We start from the raw sequence: 25183 nt of genomic DNA, 5'->3' as shown, positions 1-25183 counted from the left end.
GTCCAATAGAGATTAATGGAATAGCAACAATCCTCATGATGAATCCATTGAACCAGTGGCGTAACTTGAAGCTGATGCAAAGTCTGTGCCAGGTCCCCCAACTATAATGTATGTTTTATAGTACTAGTCTTCTCATATGGGAAAGTGACACCTTATAAGCCCCTAAACCTCCAGGGCCCGGTTGCGATCACACCCTCTTCACCACTTCAAGTTACGGCCCTGCATTGAACTAAAAAAGCTATGGGTGCCATACTGAGATGTGCCGCTCCAGAGTGAGATATGCTCTTTTTAGGGCTCTATAAATCAGTCAACCCCTATTTAAGCTGCTATCCATTAGAAATTCAGAAACTAAAAGATTTGTAAGTTGCTTTTATTTTGACCATATGTGGGCCCCTTTGTATGGCCACATTGCAGGCTCAGAATTATGATTGTAAAATCTATTTCTAGCATTCTGTACAATATCTGGGTGCTGAAACCATAGGCAGGGCCGGCGTCAGGACTGGGCATACCTGGACAAGTGCCGGGGCCCAGAGCTGCTGGGGGGCCCACATAAGGCTGCATATAAGGAATGAGGGTGAGGGGGGCTGTATCCAATGAATCCATAGGGGGTGAGGGGGGCTTTGTATAAAATAACCATGAGGGGGCTGTTTGGGATGATAAACTATGGAATATTTTAGGGAAAAGGAGACTTTTAGTTTCTAAATTTTTAATGCCGCCACATGTGTTCACTGCAAAGGGGCCCGCTGAGGCTCTGCTGCCCAGAGGCCTAATAAATCCTGCAGCCGACCCTGACCATAGGATACGTAGATTCATAGATAGACAAATTCTAACTTTGAAGATAGTATCATTGTCTTACTGTTAATATTACAATAAAGTGGTCGTCCTGTTTAACTGTTAGGGTAAAGGATAATAGTCTAATAACCCTTATTAATGGAGCAACAAGTCATGCTGCTCCATTCAATGTCTTCATGTTCAAAATCATACACATATGAGCTAAGAAGAGTCACTTGTTATCTGAGATGAGCCACTTTTATAGACCGGAAAAAGAGCGTCCTTCAGACGTTGGGCTCTATAGCTGCTACAAAAAAACTTTCTGGAGTCATTGTAAAGATGAGTATCTCTTCTATCAAATGACATCAGGATCGTTTCTGGTTTTCCAAGCTAAAGAACTGGAGATTTGTGTTGTACAACTTACTGGGTCCTGAACCAGCAGACACTAGCTACTGCAGCATTAAAAATTAAAATTATCATCTAAGTGATGAGGGAGAGAAGACACAGATGGAATAGGGTAGGAATAAATGGATTAATATAATAAAGGCATACCCAGGGTCACAATGATGAGGGACACCTTGCTCAGAGGAGTTTACAATGTGTCGGCTATTGAGAGCCCCCAGATTATACTCTCTATGTTCCATTACAGCATGGCCATGGGGAGCGATTAACTCTTCGGTACATCTGTACGTTGCTAGGTGAGACTCACATCTTTACCATTCACTGCACAGAGTCCTGACACCTTTGTTTGATGGCATCAAGCTGTGTTCTTTACAACTTCACACATAATCACAGAGCGGTCCCAGCCAGCGCAGGGTCAGCACGTTTGATGTTTGTGGCTCAGTAATGGTCCATTTAGTCCCCGTTTGCTATTTTCTTTTCACTTGCTCGTCTAGGAGTCATTAGCATTACCCCAAGACAAAAGGTCTGGAATACGCAGATTCCATTTTACTCAATGGAATTATTGTAGTGAACAATGGGTCAGCGCAGAACATTGCAAGAAAACAGCTAAAGAGCCTGGAACTGCCAAATAACAACCTGTAAGCGCAAGTCTGCACATACCTAAATGTTAGACGCCAACACGTGAGAAAAAGGAGTTGTAAGAAGTGCCAAACACGCGCCATATACAAAATAACAACATAATTATATGTTATTTAAGAATAAAAATACATGGAATGAAAACTATTAAAAGTATAAACTGGGGATAATAATACAAATGTGGTAAAAACAGCCTAAGATCTAACTCCCCCCCCCCCCCCCATACACCCATCCCCTATATCCCCCGCTCCCGCAGCACTTTCCCATCCCTCTGCCTGATGTAATTTCATTGCAGAAGAGGAAGCATACAGCGGGAGTCTGATAGTGCTCCTTCACAGTGTAACAGCCTGTGAAGTTACAGCATGGATGTACTCTGGTAACACCCCATAGGAGCTCTTCTGGCTTATTTGCATAATTATAAATGTTGATATAAGAAGGAAGGAGGCCATGGATAACAAATATAAGAAGATTATCACAGTCATGGGGGCTGCACGGGGCCTGAGTCGTTAGCATTACAGCCTTGCAGCACTTGACATGGGTTCAAGTCCCAGGGTCAACATCTGCAACGAGTTTGTATGTTCTCTCCGTGTTTACGTGGGTTTCCTCCGGTTCCCACCCATATTCCAAAAATATACAGGTAGGTTGATTAGATTGGGGACAGGGAGTGATTTGGCAAATTTGTGCAGCGCTGCGTAATCTGTGTGCGCTGTATAAATAAAGAATGAATGATTATGATAATGAGTCATGGTGTTTGGGTCTATGAGTAAGTGTTTATGGTTCATCATGCCTGATATTGATTGTAGATATTCTTTAAGTGGTGTGGGTTTTCGGTAATCCCATTTGTGTTTCCTACTTTTTCATCTTTTTTTTTGAATTGTTAAACTTTTACATATATACCTATATGTTGTCTGGTGTGCACTAGTGGGGTTCGGCTTTTTCCGGTCTCTTTGGTGGATGTATCTCCCAAAACAAACTATATCTGAGGTGTTATATAAGGGTTTATTTTCCAAATTGGGGATTATGAACAGGAATCCTATCCTTTGCAAAGAACTTTCTTAAATTTTGAATTATTTAAAATGAGCTAAAATAATGAACAGGGATTGCATGGTTTCTGTGCAGTTCAGTCCTATTCAACTAAATAGGGCAGAGCTGCACTACTAATTATGGCTGATTCATATGCTATATGTTAATGTTTTTAATATACAGGCAGTACCCTACTTAAGGACACTCGATTTACAGACTACCCCTAGTTAAAGACGGACCTCTCTGCCCACACTGGATGCTTTACTATAGTCCCAGACTGCAATGATCGGCTGTAAGGTGCCTGTAATGAAGCTTTATTGATAATCTTTGGTACACTTTCAGCAAAAAAATTATTTGAAACTCTAATTGTCACTGGGGCAAAAAGAAATTTTTGTCTGGAGCTACAATTATAAAATATACAGTTTCAACTTACATACAAATTCAATTTAAGTACAAACCTATGAAACCTACCCAGGGACTGCCTGTATCTATACAGCTCTTTCCTTGCTATACTTATAATTGTGACTTCTGTGGATACATTAGCTTTCCCCGTTTGCACACCTGAGTTTACATTATTTCCTACAGAAGATAATCGTGTACAAGTAGTCGCCAGAAGGATGGAATATTACACCCTTCCTAACATTATTACATCAGCGCATATGGTGCTTGTTTAGGGCAAAAGTTAATCATTTTCGAGGAAAGTGCAGTTCTTCTCCATCCGTTTTCATTTTTAAAACCCAACATAAAGGAAAGTCACGCATGACTGATGTACTAAAATAGGCTATTTGGGTTCTGTCCATAACCAAAAGTGGTCAGGAACATTTCATTCTCCGAAATATATGAACTGCGTCTTACTGCCAACGCTTGTAAAACGGAGGGTGACCAGCTGCCAGTTGTATAAGTTAATGCAATTGCTACTTTCAGATTATCCAAGAGTTCCAACAATTCTGGACTGGGTACTGTTATACGGCGCGGCTTCTCCTTCCATTTCTTCATCTGTTTATGCATCTGTTTTTTATTTGAGGTTGTTTGTTATAAGAACAAAAAATCTATATATTGGAAAAATCTACGCATGAGAATTTAATTCGTATTGTCTTCTGTTTGAGCTCCTGCTGCCATCATAAATTTCAGCAAAATCAACCACACCTAGAATTTCAAAGCCGGGGCTTAAAGCTGCAGATGCTTATCTTCAGGGAAGAAGTATTACTGGAGGAGGAGAGCACGGCCCTAAATCTCAAGACTAAATCTCATAACTTTCTGTACTACATAATACAATTCATAGCATATTCCTTGGCTGTCTTCAGAGCAAAGACCAGTAATGGTCTCAATAACTCCAAATTTCTGCATGTCCACTGTTTACATATTATTGATCATATATTTATATATCAGCAATAAGATTTTACAGGTTATTTCTGAATAGATCCATAAGAAATTGACCTTAACGTCTTTGTCTTCTTACTTTTACAACTACAGTAGGTTCCCTATTTAAGGACACCCAACTTACAGACGGACCCCTCTGCCCACTGTGACCTCTGGTGAAGCTCTCTGGATGTTACTATAATTCCGGGCTGCAATGATCAGCTGTAAGGTGTCTGTTATGATGTTTTATTGATAATCCTTGGTCCCAAATTCAACTTGAGTAAAAACCCAAGGAACCTATTGTGTATGTAACCAAGAGACTGACTGTAATTGTAGAGAGTGGGGCACATACATTATAAGTCTGGCTTTGTTCGTCCATATGTTTTTATTTAGTTTTTTCTGCTGGTCAGGTGTATGTTATTGATAAATGTGTCATTTTGTCTTTAGTGAATTTGTGACTTTGTAAAACAAAAGTCACAAATTTAACAAAAAGCAGCAATCAGCTAATTTCTATGTGTGGACAGGAGCAGCCATAGATTTGCGCCACATCTGGATTCAGGTGATAGCTCAGGGAACACTGCAGAAAACTAGACAATTGAAGGGAGATTGTCTTGGGCGCAAAAACGTCGCAAATGAGGACAAGAGCCATGAAAAGGCGTAAAAAATAAAGAAAAAGCCAAGCAAAAAGTTTGATACAAGTGCCCCAATATTTGTCATCACTAAAGAGAGGTGTTGAGTGGACATGGACCACAAAGTTTGGGTTTGTTCCGAACTTTGCAGGTTCGGGAGCCCTTGTCCCAACCCTGACAATACAGCCTCCTTATTGTTGCATTATATACAGCCCCCTCATGGATTAATTACATAGAGGCCCCTTGGTAGATTAATTATATACAAACTCCCATTTGTGGGTTAATTTTATAGAGCCCCCTAATATGAATTTATTATAAATAGCCCCTCCTCATGGATTCATTATATACAGTCCATTCCATGCATTTGTTACATACAGCTTCCCCATAGATTAGTTATATACACTACCCTCATGGATTCATTACATACAACCCCCCATCCAGCATTCAGGCCCTGCTATCTGTCGACTGAGATGCGGCCATGAATGGGCCTCCCTGGCAGCTATGGGCCCCGGCTGTCCATTTACAAAAGAAAATAAATTATTTTAAACGATCCAGTAATAATTAAAAAAATGCAAAACTCACCAAATGGATCCCCCGTTTTTGCCTTCTCAATGCTACCCTATCCCTTAACACTTCACACTTCCTGAACCTGTTTTGACATCATGACACAGGGGCTGTTCATCATTCTAACCAGTAGAGCAGGGTAGGTACTTGTCACGGTTAGGCGCACACGGATTAGTCACATACACAGGATGATTGATAAAAGGATATTTTTATTCGGTATCTTGGAGCACAACGCGTTTTGGAGTCTAATATGACTCCTTTATCAAATGGGTCGATACTGCAGCCTGGGTGAATGGTCGATTCCCCGGACCATTCACCTGCGCTGCAGTATCTACCCACTTGATAAAGGAGTCATATTAGACTCCAAAACGCGTTGTGCTCCAAGATACCGAATAAAAATATCCTTTTATCAATCATCCTGTGTATGTGACTAATCCGTGTGCGCCTAACCGTGACAAGTACCTACCCTGCTCTATCGATTACACATCGAGACCGGTTTGGCAACCGTGTCTCGACGACCCTTGTCCACAGGCAGCACCGGGAGACACCAACACCCGATCTTCTATACCTACACTAGAGTTGTGCCTAAATTAGCACAACCAAATCTGGTGAGCCTCTCTCCAATTTTCCTAACCATCACCACAGGTTACTACTCTACTACTCTATGAGCGCTATTTGGTCTTCCCTTGTCCGCCTTTCCAGACATCATTCTAACCAGTGACTATAGTGGGTCTACACTAGAACACAATTGGATTTTTAAGAGGTTGGTCCCCAGTGCAAAATCTATACCTGGCTTTCCAACTGTAATGGTCTGTACTTATGGGAAGGAATCCTATGGGAACTGAAGTTCCCTCGGTTCCTGGCTGAAATGATGGAAAGCTCTTTACGTTGTTAGTGAACCAGAATGTTTTCCCTATTATATGTTCCTTCCTCTCAATCAACACTGTGGGTTGGACTTGATTACAGGTTGAACTTTGGGGAACGAGTTTTTTATCTAGTATGATGCATTGACTTTGATACTTTAGGTGGTCAAAAAAATATAAAATTTTTGAATTCCCTGGTGGGGATTTATCAATACTGGCATTTTTCACCCTGGTCTTATGCAGCGTGTGCCTAATTCATAATGAGGAGCAGACCTTTTCATAAATTAGATGTATAACCTCACTACAATTCACTCCAGGATGAGACAGAAGACAATTGTAACAATCTCTCATGCCAGAAAACTAGTGTGGAAGGTAGTAAATCCTTTTGGCTGGCGCACACGCCTTGCCCCCTTTTCAGGAAGTGTCAAGGGCAGCGAGAAAAACTTTTTGCATGAAAGTGCCTTTCACCTTTTTATATGCCCAAAAGGCTTTGATAAATGCCCTACATTGTGCATAGTATTCATAAAAATGTTGTCACTGATAAATATATTCCAGACTTTTCTCCAATACCTTCAGGGCAGCACGGTGGCTCAGTGGTTAGCACTACAGGCTTGCAGCACTGGGGTCCTAGATTGAAGTCCCATCCAGGTCAACATCTGCAAAGAGTTTGCATGTTCTCTCCTTGATTGTGTGGATTTCCTCCGGGTCCTCCGGTTTCCTCCCACACTCCAAAACATACTGGTAGGTTGATTAGATTGTGAGCCCCATGGGGACAGGGACTGATTTGGCAAGCTCTGTGTGCTCTATAAATAAATAAATAAATAATTATTAGTATTGTCCTATAGCTGTACCAGGGCCAGGGCACAGTGATTTGTTGTCCCCTCCCCAGCATAACCTTTCTTCTTATAGGGAATATTAATATAACTGATGTTCCTCATAGGATTTTATTGTAATACAACATAAAACATATATAACATATAAACCAGAAAACATATATAATGTGACCTTTTCTATACAATACAACTTTTTTCAAACTTGTGAGTTATTACCAAGTTGTTAACCCCAAATGTGCCATATTACCTCTAATGTGACTTTGGAAACAGAGTGGCCAATATAAATTTTCCAAAACTAATTGAATCTTGGAAGAATGTTCAACTAACATTCCATTTCAGGTCATTTCTCTTTACAAAGTTATGAATAAACTAAATCTTAAAATGAAAAAAAGAAAAAAAACGTCAATCCGTATCATTAGGTTTCCTCTATATAATGAGTGAAAATAACGAATGATCACTTCTATTAGGAATGGGGATTATATAAAATATGAGTACAGCTGAGTAGTAGCCACTTTTATTTCCATTCAATATTTGTTCAGCAGAGCCGAGCTTTTATGTAATATGAAGAAAAAAGGGTAAAAGACCAGGATCACTTGATGCGCTGCCCAAAAAATCAACGTCCAAAGTTGCATCAATTATGTTGTCTATTATTAAGTGAAATGGATGGATGCCGAGTTTCGGGAGTGAACCCTTTCTTTCCTCAGGTCAAATTGTTTTTGCATATAGAATGGCCAGGAGCTACTACATGTCCTACAGCCATCCTGTGCTAAACCCAAGTGGTTGGACTCCTCAATAGGTCTCGTCTGGCCACGGTTGGAAGAGCACAATGTATCCAAGGACAGCCATCTTATTTCTAAGCGACAATATGACTATATTTTGTCATACTACCAGACTACATATGGTTCTTAAACAGTGAAAAGGGTTTGCATATGAAAGAAAATTCTCAAATTTTAATCCAGTTGTGATTAGAGATGAGCGAGCACTAAAATGCTCGGGTACTCGTTATTCGAGACGAACTTTTCCCGATGCTCGAGTGCTCGTCTCGAATAACGAGCCCCATTGAAGTCAATGGGAGACTCGAGCATTTTTCAAGGGGACCAAGGCTCTGCACAGGGAAGCTTGGCCAAACACCTGGGAACCTCAGAAAAGGATGGAAACACCACGGAAATGGACAGGAAACAGCAGGGGCAGCATGCATGGATGCCTCTGAGGCTGCTTAATCGTACCATTATGCCAAAATTATGGGCAACAGCATGGCCATGACAGAGTGACCGAATGAGGCTAGATAGCATCTAAAACATCCAATAATTGACCCTGACACTATAGGGGACGGCATGCAGAGGCAGCGGCAGCAGGCTAGAGAGTGTCATGGTGACATACCCTAAATGGACTCAGGTTTCACCAAAGGAGGTGAAATGATTTCCTATGTGAACAAAAGGTTGACGGTATATTTAGTCGATAACACAGCATGGTGGCGACATAGTGACCAAGTTCCATAACGTATCTGGTGAAACACCCAAAAAATGAGCCTGACACAGCTCTTTTGATAAGGGGACGACATGTGGAGGCAGCCATGGAGACGACTTCCATGATTAAGAGCGACAGTATGGGGCATTCATATTGCGCTGCTATGATTGCAACTTCAGGTCTCCAGCATGGCGGCGACAGATGGGCCGAGTTCCACTATGTATCTGGTGAAACACCTGAAAATTCTGCCTGACACAGCTCGTTTGATAAGGGGATGATGTGCTGCATATCCTCTCGTGCTCCAGCGTCTGGGGTATAGAGAGTTGAAATGAGACATTGGTGGACGCTGTGGAGGATCGTGGAGGCAAAATGGACAGGAAACAGCAGGGGCAGCATGCATGGATGCCTCTGAGGCTACCTAATCTTGGGATGGAGCTGCTGGTCCACTGCCAGGCGAGCTTTCGCCTGTCCAAGCCCCTGTCTCTCGGCTCCTCCCCACCCAAAATGGGCCTGGGGGCCAGAAGCGTTTACTTTGAAAAAATTATAATTTTCAAATCAGGCCAGGTCGTTTGAATATTTCACCTAGGAATAATGGAATAGCATAGTGGTTCTATTTTTAATTGTTTTTACGGAAATGGTTCCATGATTAAGAGCGACAGTATGGGGCATCCATATTGCGCTGCTATGATTGCAACTTCAGGTCTCCAGCATGGCGGCGACAGATGGGGCGAGTTCCACTATGTATCTGGTGAAACACCTGAAAATTCTGCCCGACACAGCTCGTTTGATAAGGGGACCATGTATGGAGGCAGTGAACTTGTAGTAGATTAAAGGTGTTGCAGTTAAAACTATGTTAGTTGGATCTTGGGATGGAGCTGGCGCTCCGCTGCCAGGCGAGCTTTCGCCAATCCAAGCCCCTGTCTCTAGGCTACTCCCCAAACAGCACTTCTAAGAACCTTTTGTATAAGATCAAGTGTAGTAGCGTTCTTATAAGTTTGGGATATGGCGGGTGAGGGGAATGTAAACAGATGCGCAAGAAGCGCTGAAATAATATCGGTAAATGATAAAAGTTTGCCAGTATATTTTGTGGATTACACAGCAGGGTGGCGACAAAGTTAACAAGTTTGATGTGGAATCCATGAAAACAACCCAAAATTCTGCCTGACACAGTTCGTTTGATAAGGAGACAATGTATGGAGGCAGCTATATGGACGACTTTTGGAGGCAGCTATGGAGATGACGCGTGGAGGTAGCAATGGAGACAACGTGTGGAGCAAGCTGAAAAGACGACATGTGGAGGCTGCTATGGAGACAATTTAATTTGGATAGTGCCTGTATGTGGCAGTCCAAAAAAGTTTACAAACCAGAGGAGCAGGTAGGTGGTCCTCCAGAAAAATTAAATAAATTGAGTGCCTGTATGTGGCACTCCCAAAAATTGCTTAAAACAGAGGATCGGGTAGGTGGCCCTCCAGAAAAATTAAATACATAGGGGGTCATTTATTAAGGGCCCGATTCGCGTTTTCCCGACGTGTTACCCGAATATTTCCGTTTTGCGCCGCTTGTACTTAAATTGCCCCGGGATTTTGGCGCACGCGATCGGATTGTGGCGCATCGGCGCTGGCATGCGCGCGACGGAAATCGGGGGGCGTGGCCGAACGAAAACCCGACGTATTCGGAAAAACCGCCGCATTTAAAAACCGAAAATGTGTCGCATAAGGACCGCTTACCTTCACCTGGTCCAGCTCGGTGCATTCCGGCGCGATGAGTTTACTTTCAGCGCAGCAGCGCCACCTGGTGGACGGCGGAAGAACTACCTTATTAAATCCCGGCCGGACCCGAATCCAGAGCGGAGAAGCCGCCGCTGGAACGCGAATGGACCGGGTAAGTAAATTTGCCCCATAGAGTACTATAGCTAGAGCCAGTTGGCCCTGGCAAAAAATAGCCAGTTTCCTATGCTTTAGTGTACAAAGAGGAGGAGAAGGAGGACAATGAGGAGGAGGAGTGCATACATTATTCAGGTTGAGCTTCTTTCACCTGGTGGAGAATGAAAATCCGGAGAAATCCAGGCTTTATTCATCTTGATAAGCGTCAGCCTGTCAGCGCTGTCAGTCGACAGGCGTGTACGCTTATCGGTGATGATGCCACCAGCTGCACTGAAAACCCGCTCGGACAACACGCTAGCGGCAGGGCAGGCAAGAACCTCCAAGGCGTACAGCGCCAGTTCGTGCCACATGTCCAGCTTTGAAACCCAGTAGTTGTAGGGAGCTGTGTGATCATTTAGGACGATGGTATGGTCAGCTACGTACTCCCTCACCATCTTTCTGTAAAGATCAGCCCTACTCTGCCGAGACTGGGGACAGGTGACAGTGTCTTGCTGGGGTGACATAAAACTGGCAAAGGCCTTGTAAAGCGTACCCCTGCCAGTGCCGGAAAAGCTGCCTGCTCGCCTACTCTCCCTCGCTACTTGTCCCGCAGAAGTACGCCCTCTGCTGCTAGCGCTGTCAGAAGGGAAATACTGTTTCAGCTTGTGCACCAGGGCCTGCTGGTATTCATGCATTCTCACACTCCTTTCCTCTCCAGGGATGAGAGTGGAAAGATTTTGCTTGTACTGTGGGTCTAGGAGAGTAAATACCCAGTAATCGGTGCTGGAGTAAATTCTTTGAACGCGAGGGTCACGGGATAGGCAGCCTAGCATGAAATCTGCCATATGTGCCAGAGTCCCAACGCGCAAGAATTCACTCCCCTCACTGGCCTGACTGCCCATTTCCTCCTCCTCCAACTCCTCCAACTCCTCTTCTTCTGCCCATACACGCTGAACAGTGAAGGACTCAACAATGGTCCCCTCTTGTGTCTCACCAACATTCTCCTCCTCTTCCTCATCATCCTGCTCCACCTCCTCCGATATGCGCTGAGAAACAGACCTGAGGGTGCTTTGGCTATCAACAAGGGAATCTTCTTCCCCCGTCTCTTGTGACGAGCGCAAAGCTTCCGACTTCATGCTGACCAGAGAGTTTTTCAACAGGCCAAGCAGCGGGATGGTGAGGCTGATGATGGCGGCATCGCCACTGACCATCTGTGTTGACTCCTCAAAGTTACTCAGCACCTGACAGATATCAGACATCCACGTCCACTCCTCATTGTAGACTTGAGGAAGCTGACTGACCTGACTACCAGTTCTGGTGGAAGTTGACATCTGGCAGTCTACAATCGCTCTGCGCTGCTGGTAAACTCTGGATAACATGGTTAATGTTGAATTCCACCTCGTGGGCACGTCGCACAACAGTCGGTGAGCGGGCAGTTGGAGGCGGCGCTGCGCTGCCCTGAGAGTGGCAGCATCTGTGCTGGACTTCCTGAAATGCGCACAGATGCGGCGCACCTTCGTGAGCAAATCAGACAGATTGGGGTATGTCTTGAGGAAACGCTGAACTATCAGATTTAACACATGGGCCAGGCATGGCACATGTGTCAGTCTGCCGAGTTGCAGAGCCGCCACCAGGTTACGGCCGTTGTCACACACAACCATGCCTGGCTTCAGGTTCAGTGGTGCCAGCCACAGATCAGTCTGCGCCGTGATACCCTTTAATAGCTCTTGGGCGGTGTGCCTTTTATCGCCTAGGCTCAGCAGTTTGAGCACCGCCTGCTGTTGCTTAGCGATGGCACTGCTGCTGTGCCTAGAGCTACCGACTGATGGCGCCATGCCCACGGATGGTAATTCGGAGGAGGTGGAGGAGGGGTGGGAGGAGGTGGAGGCATAGTAGGCCTTTGAGACCTGGACCGAGGTAGGCCCCGCAATCCTCGGCGTCGGCAGTATATGAGCAGCCCCAGGGTCAGACTCGGTCCCAGCCTCCACCAAGTTAACCCAATGTGCCGTCAGCGATATATAGTGGCCCTGCCCGGCAGCACTCGTCCACGTGTCCGTGGTCAGGTGGACCTTGTCAGAAACGGCGTTGGTCAGGGCACGGATGATGTTCTCTGACACGTGCTGGTGCAGGGCTGGGACGGCACATCGGGAAAAGTAGTGGCGGCTGGGGACCGAATACCGAGGGGCGGCCGCCGCCATGAGGTTTCGAAAGGCCTCGGTCTCTACCAGCCTATAGGGCAGCATCTTCAGGCTAAGCAACTTGGAGATGTGGACGTTGAGGGCTTGGGCGTGTGGGTGGGTTGCGCTATACTTCCTTTTGCGCTCCAGCGTCTGGGGTATGGAGAGCTGAACGCTGGTGGATGCTGTGGAGGATCGTGGAGGCGAAGATGGGGTCTTCGCACAGGAGGTATTTGGGCCGTGTTCCTGGGCAGGGGGCTGACTAGCAGATGACACAGGGGAAGGAGCAGTGGTGTGCCCGGCCGGAGGTGAACGGGCTTGGTGCCATTGAGTGGGTTGTTTAGCATTCATATGCCTGCACATACTGGTGATAGTTAAGCTAGTAGTGGTGGAACCCCTGCTGATCCTGGTTTGGCAAAGGTTGCACACCACAGTCCGTCGGTCATCCGGTGTTTCTTTAAAGAACCTCCAGACTTCTGAAAATCTAGCCCTCGCCACGGGAGCTTGACTACGGGCAACATTTGGCGCTGATGCACCAGCTCTGGCCCTGCCTCTCCGTCTGGCCCCACCACTGCCTCTTCCAACCTGTTCTGCTATAGGACTCGCCTCCGTCTCAGAAGCACTGTGTTCACCCGGCCTATCAACCCAGCTTGGGTCTGTCACCTCATCATCCTCCGATCCCTCAGTCTGCTCCCCCCTCGGACTTCCTGCCCTGACAACAACTTCACCACTGTCTGACAACCGTGTCTCCTCATCGTCCGACACCTCTTTACACACTTCTTCCACTACGTCAATAATGTCATCATCACCCACAGACTGCGACTGGTGGAAAACCTGGGCATCGGAAAATTGCTCAGCAGCAACCGGACAAGTGGTTTGTGACTGTGGGAAGGGTCCAGAAAACAGTTCCTCAGAGTATGCCGGTTCAAATGCCAAATTTTGCTGGGAGGGGGCAGACTGGGGGGAAGGAGGCTGAGGTGGAGGAGCTGGAGGAGTGCTGATTTCGGTGACATGGGTGGACTGCGTGGAAGACTGACTGCTGGACAAATGGCTAGAAGCATTGTCCGCAATCCACGACATCACCTCTTCGCACTGTTCTGGCCTCAACAGTGCTCTACCACGAGTCCCAGTAACTTGAGACATGATGAACCTAGGGAGTGTAGCTCTGCGGCGTTCCCCTGCTCCCTCATCAGCAGGTGGTGTCTCACCTCGCCCAGGACCACGGCCTCTGACCCCTGCAGTAGTTGGACGCCCACGTCCACGCCCTCGTCCTCTACCCCTAGCCCTCGGGTTAAACATTTTCCAAATTAAAGTGTAAACTTTTAATTTTTTTTTTTTTTTTGTGTTTATTTTTTTTATTTTTATTTTTTTTTTAACAAAACGATGCTATCCTATTGCTATGGCTAGTTTCTAACCTACACTGACAGCACACAACTGGATTTTGTGCTGTGCCTGATGACTTTGAGCTATAAAATGAAATAAAGGTAAAAAAAAAATAAATCAGCAGACTCTGCCTAATTCTAATCAAACCCCTAATAAATTGTCCCACTTCGGTGTTTGAGGTGGATATGCATGTCACTAAGAGCTAAACACAACGGTCGCAGGTCTCCCAGCAAATTCCTCAGAATATGGTACTAGCTGCACTACTAATGCCAGCAAGCCCAGCCACAAGCAAACAAAAAAAAAGAAAATATAACGCTATTGTAGGCCTAAGTAAGCCATTGGGGTTCTCCTATGGCTATTTTGTAGCCTACACTAAAAGCACACTGCTTAGCAATATGCGTTTGAGCTATAAAATGAAATAAAGGTTAAAAAAAAAAAAAATCAGCAGACTCTGCCTAATTCTAATCAAACCCCTAATAAATTGTCCCACTTTGGTGTTTGAGGTGGATATGTGTGTCACTAAGAGCTAAACACAACGGTAGCAAGTCCCCCTGCAAATTCCTCACAATATGGTAATAGCTGCACTGTATAACGTTATTGTAGCCCTAAGAAGGGCTGTTGGGTTCTTGTAGAATCACTCCTGCCTAACACTATTCTAATAGAACACCCTAACGCTTTCCCTGACCAGCAGCAGCTCTCTCCCTAGCGGCATCCAGACACAGAATGATCCGAGCAGCGCGGGCAGGGGCTAGTCTATTCCAGGGTCACCTGATCTGGCCAGCCAACCACTGCTATCGACGTGTAAGGGTACCACGTCATGCTGGGTGGAGTGCAGAGTCTCCTGGCTTGTGATTGGCTCTGTTTCTGGCCGCCAAAAAGCAAAACGGCGGGAGATGCCATTTTCTCGAGCAGGCAAAGTATTCGTCCGAGCAACGAGCAGTTTCGAGTGCGCTAATTCTCGAACGAGCATCAAGCTCGGACGAGTATGTTCGCTCATCTCTAGTTGTGATGTTTACACAATAAAGATAATTTTTAACCCCTTACTTTACAATGTTACTCAGTTTTAATTCTGTTTTTGCTCCTATCAGTTAGTGATGGTCAGTGTAAGATTTCAGAGTGTGGGGAGGGGCTCTCTAAGCAGACACTTCATTATCCCTCTAGATCTATGAGATGCTGTGTGCTGACAATGTGCTTAGATTATCAGGCTACAGGTTTATATACACTTTCATTTACCTTCTGAACAACGTACTGTTATCTGACACATAGAAAGAGAGACACATAGGTCAAAGATGAGATGATGAAATCCCTGAGATGCATATTAAACACAATGACCCTATCAGCTCTGCTACATTGGCACACTCTGCATTGGCACACTGTTAGATCTGATGTGCCTTTCTCTCCTTTCTGCAGGGAGCAGAGAGAGAGAAGCTCCACAGTGTTAGGCAAGATGTCTGCTGACCCTAACGTCAGAAGATACAGGGTCAGAAACCAGGGATAACTGAAATTGTGTACACCAGGCCTGAAAGTGACAGGTTGAAATGCTGTATTTTTGTTAATAACTGTGAATTACAGAACAAGTTATTTTGTTATCCCGATTAAATTTAAGAAACTTGTCTTGTGGGAATACCCTGTAAATGAACAACATAATCCATACTACTTCAGACCCTGATTTTTTGGGCAGTGCACCAAACATCAGACCTGATCTATTTATCCTTTTCCTTCATTTGCCAATCTGCCAAATCTGAGTGTCAGGTGAGAAGTATAAATTAGGATACGCGCCTCCTTTTTAACGGACTCTACTTCACAATGAGCACAGTGCATGCTCTCTATTTCCCTCTCTTTATGTAATATGTCATGATGCCCTCCGTATTATTATATTTTTTATGCTAACAAATGACCATCCCGCCAGGACTGTTCAGCTGATAATATCTTATACTGTAGCATAGTGCCCTAGTACGCACAATAGTTACATAATGGTGGGAATTAAAAGTCCTAGAATACATCAATTTGTACTGGTAAAAGTAACTGTTGTAAATTGGTAGGCATATTTATACATGAGTTGGCTGCAAAGTCTCTATGGGGCACATGTATGAAACTTTTGGCTTGCCTTTTTTAATTTTTGAGACTTTTCATGGTGCCTGTGCTCATTTGCGACTTTTTTCGCACCTAAAACTTTCTCCCTTTCTGCAGTGCTCCCTGAGTTATCACATAAATCCAGATAAAAAGTAGCAAAAAAAGTCGCAAATTTTGGCGCAAATCCCCTAACCAGGAGTAGAAATTTGCTTAGGGCTGATAGCGACTTTTGGAGCCTTTTTAAAACAAATGTCGCGAAAAGAGTTTTGAAACAAATACCCATTTAACACAAGGAAAAAGTGAGATTGATTACCAAAGTAGCAGATGGAAAAAAGACAGGAAAAAAACAGCCAAAACATTACATTGTGGAATGTGTTGAGAACAATAAAACATAAAAATGAACAATGAAAATCAAAATTAATATCCCAAGCTCAGAATACGGAATGGTACTCAAAATCAGTGGAAAGTGGAAAATAAATTATTATGTTTATTACAATGTACAAATATCTGAATGGGCAGAACAGGGATATTTCCAAACATCTTTTTATATTTAGGCCTGTGGCCAGGACTAACAGGCATCCTATAAACCTTAGAGGAGAGGCAGTTCTACCATCACCAGAGACAGGGGGCATCTTCTACACCTAGAGGAGAGGGATTCTACCATCACCATAGACAGGGGGCATCCTCTACACCTAGAGGAGAGGTGGTTCTACCATCACCATAACAGGGAGCATCCTCTACACCTAGAGGAGAGGAGGTTCTACCATCACCATAGACAGGGGGCATCCTCTACACCTAGAGGAGAGGGATTCTACCATCACCAGAGACAGGGGACATCCTCTACACCTAGAGGAGAGGGGGTTCTACCATCACCCTAGACAGGGGGCATCCTCTACACCTAGAGGAGAGGTGGTTCTACCATCACCATAACAGGGAGCATCCTCTACACCTAGAGGAGAGGTGATTCTATCATCACCATAGACAGGGGGCATCCAAACTAGAGGAGAGGCGGTTCTACTATTACCATGTTCAAGGAGGGACGGAATTTTGGACTTAATGGACTGATTTCTTCTTTCAATGGATTTTATTTACTATGAAATTTCAGGATGATCCAACTTTAGTCCTTAAGACAAGGAAATGAGGCTCAGTAGTATTTGTACCCGTATGATCTCCCTATAACTACTGGACATACCCCTTATTAGGGAGGGGTGTTCTCCTAAAGGATTTCCTCCCATACCTAGATTAAAGTATAAGTCAACTCCTTGACAGTCTGTGATGCAACGTGGAGTTAGTGGATAGACCGAGACATGATGTCCTAAATGTGCTTGATTGGATTCAGGTCTGGGGAACAGGCAGGCCAGTCCATAGCATCAAACCCTTATCATGCTGGAACTGCTGACACATTGCAGCCACATGAGGCCAAGCATTATCCTTAAGAAGGGCCGGGTCCAGGGCCCACTGCACCTACATGTTCTCACAATGGGTCTGAGGATCTCATCCTGGTACCTAATGGCAGTCAAGGTACCTCTGGTTAGCACATGGAGGGTTCTCCACATAAATGCCTTCCTACACTTTCACTGACCATTGCAAAACTGGTCCTTCTGGAGGATGTTGCAGGCAGTAGTATGTTCCCCATGGCATCTACAGACTCTCTTGCATTTGTTACAAGCTCAGTGGGAACTCTCTCATCTGTGAAAAGCACAGGGCACAATTGTTGAACCTTGGTTTTCTCTGGCAAATCACTCTGTATAGCACAATACCAACGTGTGGATGTCAGGACTTCATACCATCAGTTATTCACTGAGAATAAGTCAAGGGTGGGAAATCCATTGGTCACAGCCTCCCCTCAATAATGACAAGGAGCCTCACCTCACAAATGAAATACCCAGAAGCCTTCCTTTATTAAGGAAATGCACAGCAGCCTCCCCTCAACAATGAAATGCCCAGCAGCCTCTCCTTATTAATGAAATCCAAGCAGCCTCTCCTTATTAATGAAATGCCTAGTAGTCTCTCCCAAAAATAAAATGCACTGCAACCTTCCCCAGTACTGAAATGCCCAGTATGGCTTTTTTAGCACATTAATTGTGCTGAAAAACTCAGCTTATACTAGAGTATAAACGCCAATATTTATAGCACAACTAACTCTTTTCATCAGATGGGAGATCAATCATTATAATAATGATAATTCTTGATTTATATACCAGCATTATCATACATCACACTGCCTAAAGCCTCCTTCTTCTCAGTCCACACAATTCAGCATGAACTTCACAGCACCTACCTAGTTCTCCCAAAGGTCATCCTAGGGTCAGACATTAGGAGTTCTCCTTGTGGAAAGATTGCCAATTAAGGCCACCTTAAAGACATGTGGAGACTTAAAGCCATAGATGCTCCACTAGGGAATTCTGGGAAGTATGCAAAAAAGTTTCCCAACGTGTTAAATGGAAAACAATGCCTCCTTTTGCTACCTTGAAAGGCAGCTCCCTTAACACCAAGTATGACCTACAAGAAGTCTAAAGCTATGGTATGGGATTAAACCAAACCAGTATATCTATTCCAGAAGGAACAGACTCCTAACTGTAGATAGGCGTAGGGAACTGGATTGGCTATGAAAAGGTCATCCTAGGTTATCCAGCCTCCACCCCCAAAGAGTTTTTCCATGCAAAAGAAACTAAAACATCAAAGTCATAATTACGGGACAAAATCCCCAAGGACAGCCAACGGGCCACCCTATTACTTTTCAGCCTCTTGTTGGGTTTATTATGTGGGTATTCCATGGAAGCAGAATTTATCATTGTATGGTTGTATTAGGATATAAATATTTCAGATATCAAATATATGTGCCTTCCTAGTGGTCCATTTTCTATAAAACTGGCCCTAATGATAGTACCTTTTTTTTCCTTTCACTTTGGAAAGGGAAAGTGAATCATAAAATTACAACCACATTGCATTTCTCCGGAGCAGCCATCGCTAGCTACTGCCGTTAGGTATGTGCTGCTCTCGGCAATCCCTTCTTTACTTGTGGCTACAGCCTGTCGTGCCTCTCGGTAATAAATAAATGAGACACATGAGCTGTGAAACCGACACAGCAAGCCAAAAGGGTAAAATATTTGTCTCCATCTCCAAATGAGCGTCAGCATGAAAAGCTTATAACATCACACGTTACAACCTCCCCTTCAATTCCACATTAGAGGACTGTGAGCTGTAGGAGCAGAATAGGAAAATGCAATAAAGTTTAAAATTCCTCTTTGCTTGTTACTTTTCAGTAATAAACTACTATACTTTCTGCATTTTGACCGATTTTGCGTCTTTTATTTTAAAGTTTCGCCTGCGGCTGATGTCATTGAGCAAACCAATTAATTTTCTGTAAATAGAAATTTTCAGGGCCACAAGAAAAAGGGAATTCATTCAGAATTTGCTACTTGGGGAGAGGGGCGAGCTCGGCACATGAGTTATATGCTTGTTTTGAATGAGTTATTGTTTCATATGGCAGAGATTCAATCAGAAGGAAAATATTGGAAAATGAAATAGTCCGAATTTATGCGAGAGCCAACTTAACAAAACTTCCCCGGCCCATGAGACATTTGGGAGACTTCTGAGCAGTTTCTGGTTTGTTGGACGGAGTATGTGTTTCATTTCGGCTGCTTTGTTGCTGTTGGGTAGCGGTCCTGATTACTGATATGCTTCTATGCTAGGACTATGCTCTTTCTAATAAACTTTTGTGATGGATTCTGTTATGTGATGTATGGAATGGTCATAGTTGTCTAATTATTTTTGACATTTTTCTACAGATGGAGGTATATGAAGTATGTATCTCCTCCAATAAAGTTTTTTATTACCTTGTATTGTCAGCAAGATAGAAGAGAAAAAAAGTAAAAATGTAAAAATCCAGATCCCAGTTGACCCCAAAGTCTGCCTTCTGCTGGTGGACTTGGAGTTGTTCCAGTCCACTATGGAGAAGGTACCAAAACCCTGTACTGTGTCAGGCTAGATTCTAGATGTCTGGTCACTTTCGACTATCTGTGACTGGATAAAGACAGTTAATGCTACTCTGGTGTGGGACAGCTGGCTTGAGTCTGGATGACCAGATTCACATCTCTGGGTTCTTGATTGAGCGCAGTGCACAAGTTGCATCTATGGACCTCAGAGTGGAGGCAGGGGCGTAACTACAGGGCTATAGGGCCTGCAGTGTGAGGTGGTCTTAGCATTTGGTGTATGTATAAACTGTATGTGTGTGTGTGTGTGTATTTTCTGTATGTGTGTATTTGCTGTATGCAGGATGTATATATGCTGAATGGGTGTATATGGTACTGTATGTATGTGTGTACATACTGTATGTATAAGTGGCGTGTATATACTGGACATATGTTTATGCTTTATGTTTGTATATGTTATATGTGTGTATATGTGATATATATATATATATATATGTGGTGTGTGTATACTGTATGTTTGTTTATGCTGTATGTGTTTTTTAAAGAGGAAATAATCTGCTATGGGGACCATCCTGGGTGGAGGCATGCTAACTGGAAAGAGTTAATCATTAGTCCTTTTACCTGTCTGAAGTGGATGGATCTCAGGAGGCTTTCAAGTACACTACTCACTACAGGAGAAAGAAGCAGAAAAAAGGCACAGAGATGCTGCTTTATTTACTGTATAAAATAATATAACAAAGCTTTCTTTTATCCCCCTTCACTTTCTGAAAAAAAAACATCTTCAAAGTTATAGTTAAATTTTAAAGAAGTGCAGAATCTGATATACAGTGAGATAGGGAAAGAATTGTGTTTCCATGGGAGGCTTTCTTTTAATGGGTAAGTAAACATTTGATACCATTAGCTATTTTCTGAAAACGAAAACAATAGAATCGATTTGCTTAAAAAAGCATATTACAAAGTATATTATTATCATCTGCACTGTTCATTTTTAAAATAAAAAATACGGATTCCAAGATGTATAACTTTATAACAAACTGTAATAACTGTATATATAACTTTATTAACAAATATAACTTTATTAACAATCTGTTAGTATTCTGTTGACAAATAAGCCAAGCTACTTATTAAAATGAACATAATTTCTAATATAATTATGAGATATTACCCAATACATAAAAATATACTTTCTCAGTGTACTGTATAAATAGACAATTATTTAGCAGATGACAATCCTTTGTGAAAAGTTTTGAAGAAGTCACTTCTTTGGAAACATCTTTTGTCACATTCGGAAATGTGTCAGTTTCTGTTCCCAGGAGAAGAAAACACCCTTGACATTGAGCTTGCTATTAGTACATGGCAGAGGATTTCCCCTTCTCCTTTGATCCCTTACGGAGAACAATGCTAAAAAGATTTGCTACTGGTAACATGTGTGATGCTTACAATGCAGGGACAGATCCCGGCAGAGGACAAAGTATGCACATTGTTTATGAGGTTTTCTATCAATAGTAAAAAATTATTTTAAAATATCCCTCTGTCACTGTTTACAAAATTGCACTCAATATCCAGGGGTCTTTTAGTCACAATCATTAAAGCTTAAAGCTAACTTGTCACTGTGACAGCTACCAATAGCCTAAGTTATGCTGATTTTATAAATGCCTTTGTCAGCATTTTGAAACATTTCAGTACTTTATAAAACTTTATTTCACATTACCAGGCTTTCTTACAGCAGCATGGAGGGAAGCTGTAGCAGCCTCAGTCTCCTCATGCTTTCCTCCTCTACTTCTCACTCATCCAGCTCTGATTGTGCAAACAGGGAATGGCGTGGAAGAAAAGTAGTGTGCATGAGGAAGCACAGGCACACACAGGCTACAGCTGCTCCTCCCCCTGCATTTACCACATGCTGCAGTCAGAGATCCAGTTAATGTGCAATCAAGTTTTATAAAGTACTGAAATGATTCAGAATGCTGACAAAGGCATTTTGAAAATCAGCAGAGCAAAGGCTATTGGAACTGGTTGCCACCGAAAAATGACATTCCTGGTGCCAGGCCCACTTTAAACATCACATTTACATTTAAATATGAGTGTTCCTGAGTGGGGTTCTGTTGCTCCATTCACTTCAATGGGGCACCCCATAGAAGTTAAAATGTTTTTTCATAAGCATGAAACACATACAGGCGGTCCCCTACTTGAGGACACCCGAGTTACAGACAACACATAGTTACAGACGGACCCCTCTGCCCACTGTGACCTCTGGTGAAGCTCTCTGGATGCTTTAAAATAGTCCCAGATTGCAATAATCAGCTTAAAATTGTCTGAAATGAAGCTTTATTGATAATTCTTGGTCCTATTACAGCAAAAAAATTTGAAACTCCAATTGTCACTGGGGCAAAAAAAAAAAATTGTCGGGAACTACAATGATAAAATATACAGTTTCGACTTACATACAAATTCAACTTAAGAACAAACCTACAGTCCCTATCTTGTATGTAACCCGGGGACTGCCTGTACTTACCCCCGTTTCCTGTGTCACTCTAGTTGTTCCACTATTGGCCCTGGACTGAGTGGGAAGTTCAGAGGAATCATGGAACCGCTTTATCCAATGAGTGGCCTCGGTAAGAGGATGTCATTTCCATTTTCCAGGGAAATTCAGGTTTTGTGTTATTTCAAGGTTGGAGAAGTCTACTTACTGGATCAAATGGGTCTAATGACACCCCCCCACCCTCCTCTTCGCTGGATCTTCTAATCTGGGGTGTGGCCTGAAAAAGGAAGCTTTGGATCAAGGCAGGAATAAATAAGTTGGAGTAGTGTAAGAATGTGTTTTTTGTTTCCCCGGCCCTGGCCCCCTGGGGGTTTTCCATAAATATGGATAATTTAATAGAACATTGATCTGTTATTTACAGCCGTGCTCCATAGAGGGTATTCAGAGATAGATGGAGAAAGTAACCCATGCAATTGCTTATGAGTTTGGAGATCAGGCTGCCCCACACAGTAATAATAATTCCATTATTCATATAGTGCCTACAGATTGCGCAGCGCTGCAGAGAGCTTGCCAAATCAGTCCCTGTCCCCATGGGGCTCACAATATAATCAACCTACCAGTATGTTTTGGAGTGTGGGGGGAAACCGGAAGACCCGGAGGAATCCACACAAACATGGAGAGAACATACAAACTCTTTGCAGATTTTGACCCTGGGACTTGTACTCAGGTCCCCAGTGCTACAAGGCTGTAATGCTAAGCATAAAGCCAATGTGCTGCCTTACAGTACTGGGATTTAGCCAATTCTTGTTGTAGCCAATTCAAGTTGTCAAAAAACAGCCAGTTAGATAAAGCAGGAAGAATTGGGATGTCAACCTGTCCCAAAAAATAGACTTTCTGCTCTGCCTTTCAAAGCCTAACTATGTATTATGGGGCCTTCAGACATAACTTCACATGTATCTTCCAAAATACCAACTCCACGACTGCTTCTCTAAGGGGGTCCTAGTGCTCAGAAATATGGTCAGAGATCAGGCATTTTTTCCCCGATCCTGTGTATTGGATATTGTGTATTGGTAAAAGAAGGAGATTAGGATCATCTAGGATCATCTAACTTCATGTATATGAATGTCCTCATATAACAAAAGGCCAAAATCCTACTCAGACAATGAACATAAAATACCAAATACAAAACGTATTAGAGATCTCGACTTGCTTTTATTGAGGCTCTTATGACTAGTTCTGGCTTCTTATAGTTATATGGCTGTAATGGGAGCAGTGATGTCACCAATTATAAAGGGACATTAAATGGTTCTGCTTATGTAAGACTTGGAAAGAAAATCACAATTCAGATTTCATAAGTAATACGAGATTTCTGATCCTTTAGGTAATGCTATCATTATAAAGGCTACAGTAAACGCACATATGACTGCATCAGACACAAAAGGAAATGTAAAATACCGTACTGATGAATAGACAATTATTATACATCACCATAATTACAGGAATTATTGATACAAATATACAATAATGTGATTGGGAATGTAAGGGTAGGGATCGTGATATGATATAATGTACACAAAGGAACCTTAAGGCTACATTCACACTAACATATGGAGGACGTATATATGGCCGACGTATATATGGCCGATATACGTCCTCCATAGATGTCAATGGGCGCACGGCGCCCGCTCCGTACCCGGAAAAAGATAGGACCTGTCCTATCTTTTGCCGTAATACGGCGCTGTGCGCCATTACTGCGCTCACCTCCTGCTCCTCTCCCTGTGCACTGCCGTTGCCCGCTATGGTATGGTACGGGCGGGCAACGGCAGTGTGAATGTAGCCTTACTCAATTCTTTCCTCTTTGTTAACAATATTGTGCATTTCCATAAATGAATATCTCTGTAATATTTAAGACGTTTTTAAAGAGATTTATATGTGAAGACTCACGTCAATCACTGGAACACAAGCCCAGAATGCTGAGAAGTGTTCCTCATTTTGTTGTAGTCACATTCACAGGCTTGTTAAATGTTGAGGCCTGCACGCTACTTAAGGGGATGGACAGAAGAATTTCATTAAAGGACTATCCTTAAGATACTCCATCAACAGGATCGGACAGGTGAGCTGTTGGATTCCCCGGTGGGCCCCCAGTGCATGACATAGAACACACACTGCACTTCTTACAGATATTTAACAGAATATCTACCATCTATAATTGTCACAGAATTATGATGGCCTATATATAAGGCTAGAGGCAGTCATCAGGTCATAGACAGGTCTTCCAGGGGTAGATCTGAGGCAAGAGTTCGGAATAGTGATGAGTGGACTCGAACCACAATATACCGAGCATATGTGTTCCAGTCCCCAAGCTAAGACTTCAGCCAGAAGGTCATGTTCTGGCTCACCTAGAAAAGCTTAAACACCCACTGCTAACATATAGGGTATTAACTTTTTAAATGCCACAACTGATATGGCGGTGGCATGTGTGCACCATAATTTTCCATAGGATTGTCATTCCCTGATTACATCACATAGATCCCCAAGCTAAGATTTCAGCCAGAAGGTCATGTTCGGGTTCACCCAGAAAAGCTTTCACACCCACCGCTAACGAATAGGCTATAAACCTTTTAAATACCACTACTCATATGGCGGTGGCACGTGTGCACCACAATTTCCCATAGGATTGTCACTCCCTGATTACATTACACAGATAGATTAACACCAGTGATTGGT

Source organism: Engystomops pustulosus, chromosome 6 (assembly GCF_040894005.1).
Source record: "Engystomops pustulosus chromosome 6, aEngPut4.maternal, whole genome shotgun sequence".
In the NCBI taxonomy this organism is placed as follows: Eukaryota; Metazoa; Chordata; class Amphibia; order Anura; family Leptodactylidae; genus Engystomops; species Engystomops pustulosus.
Note: the sequence above shows the minus strand (reverse complement) of the source record.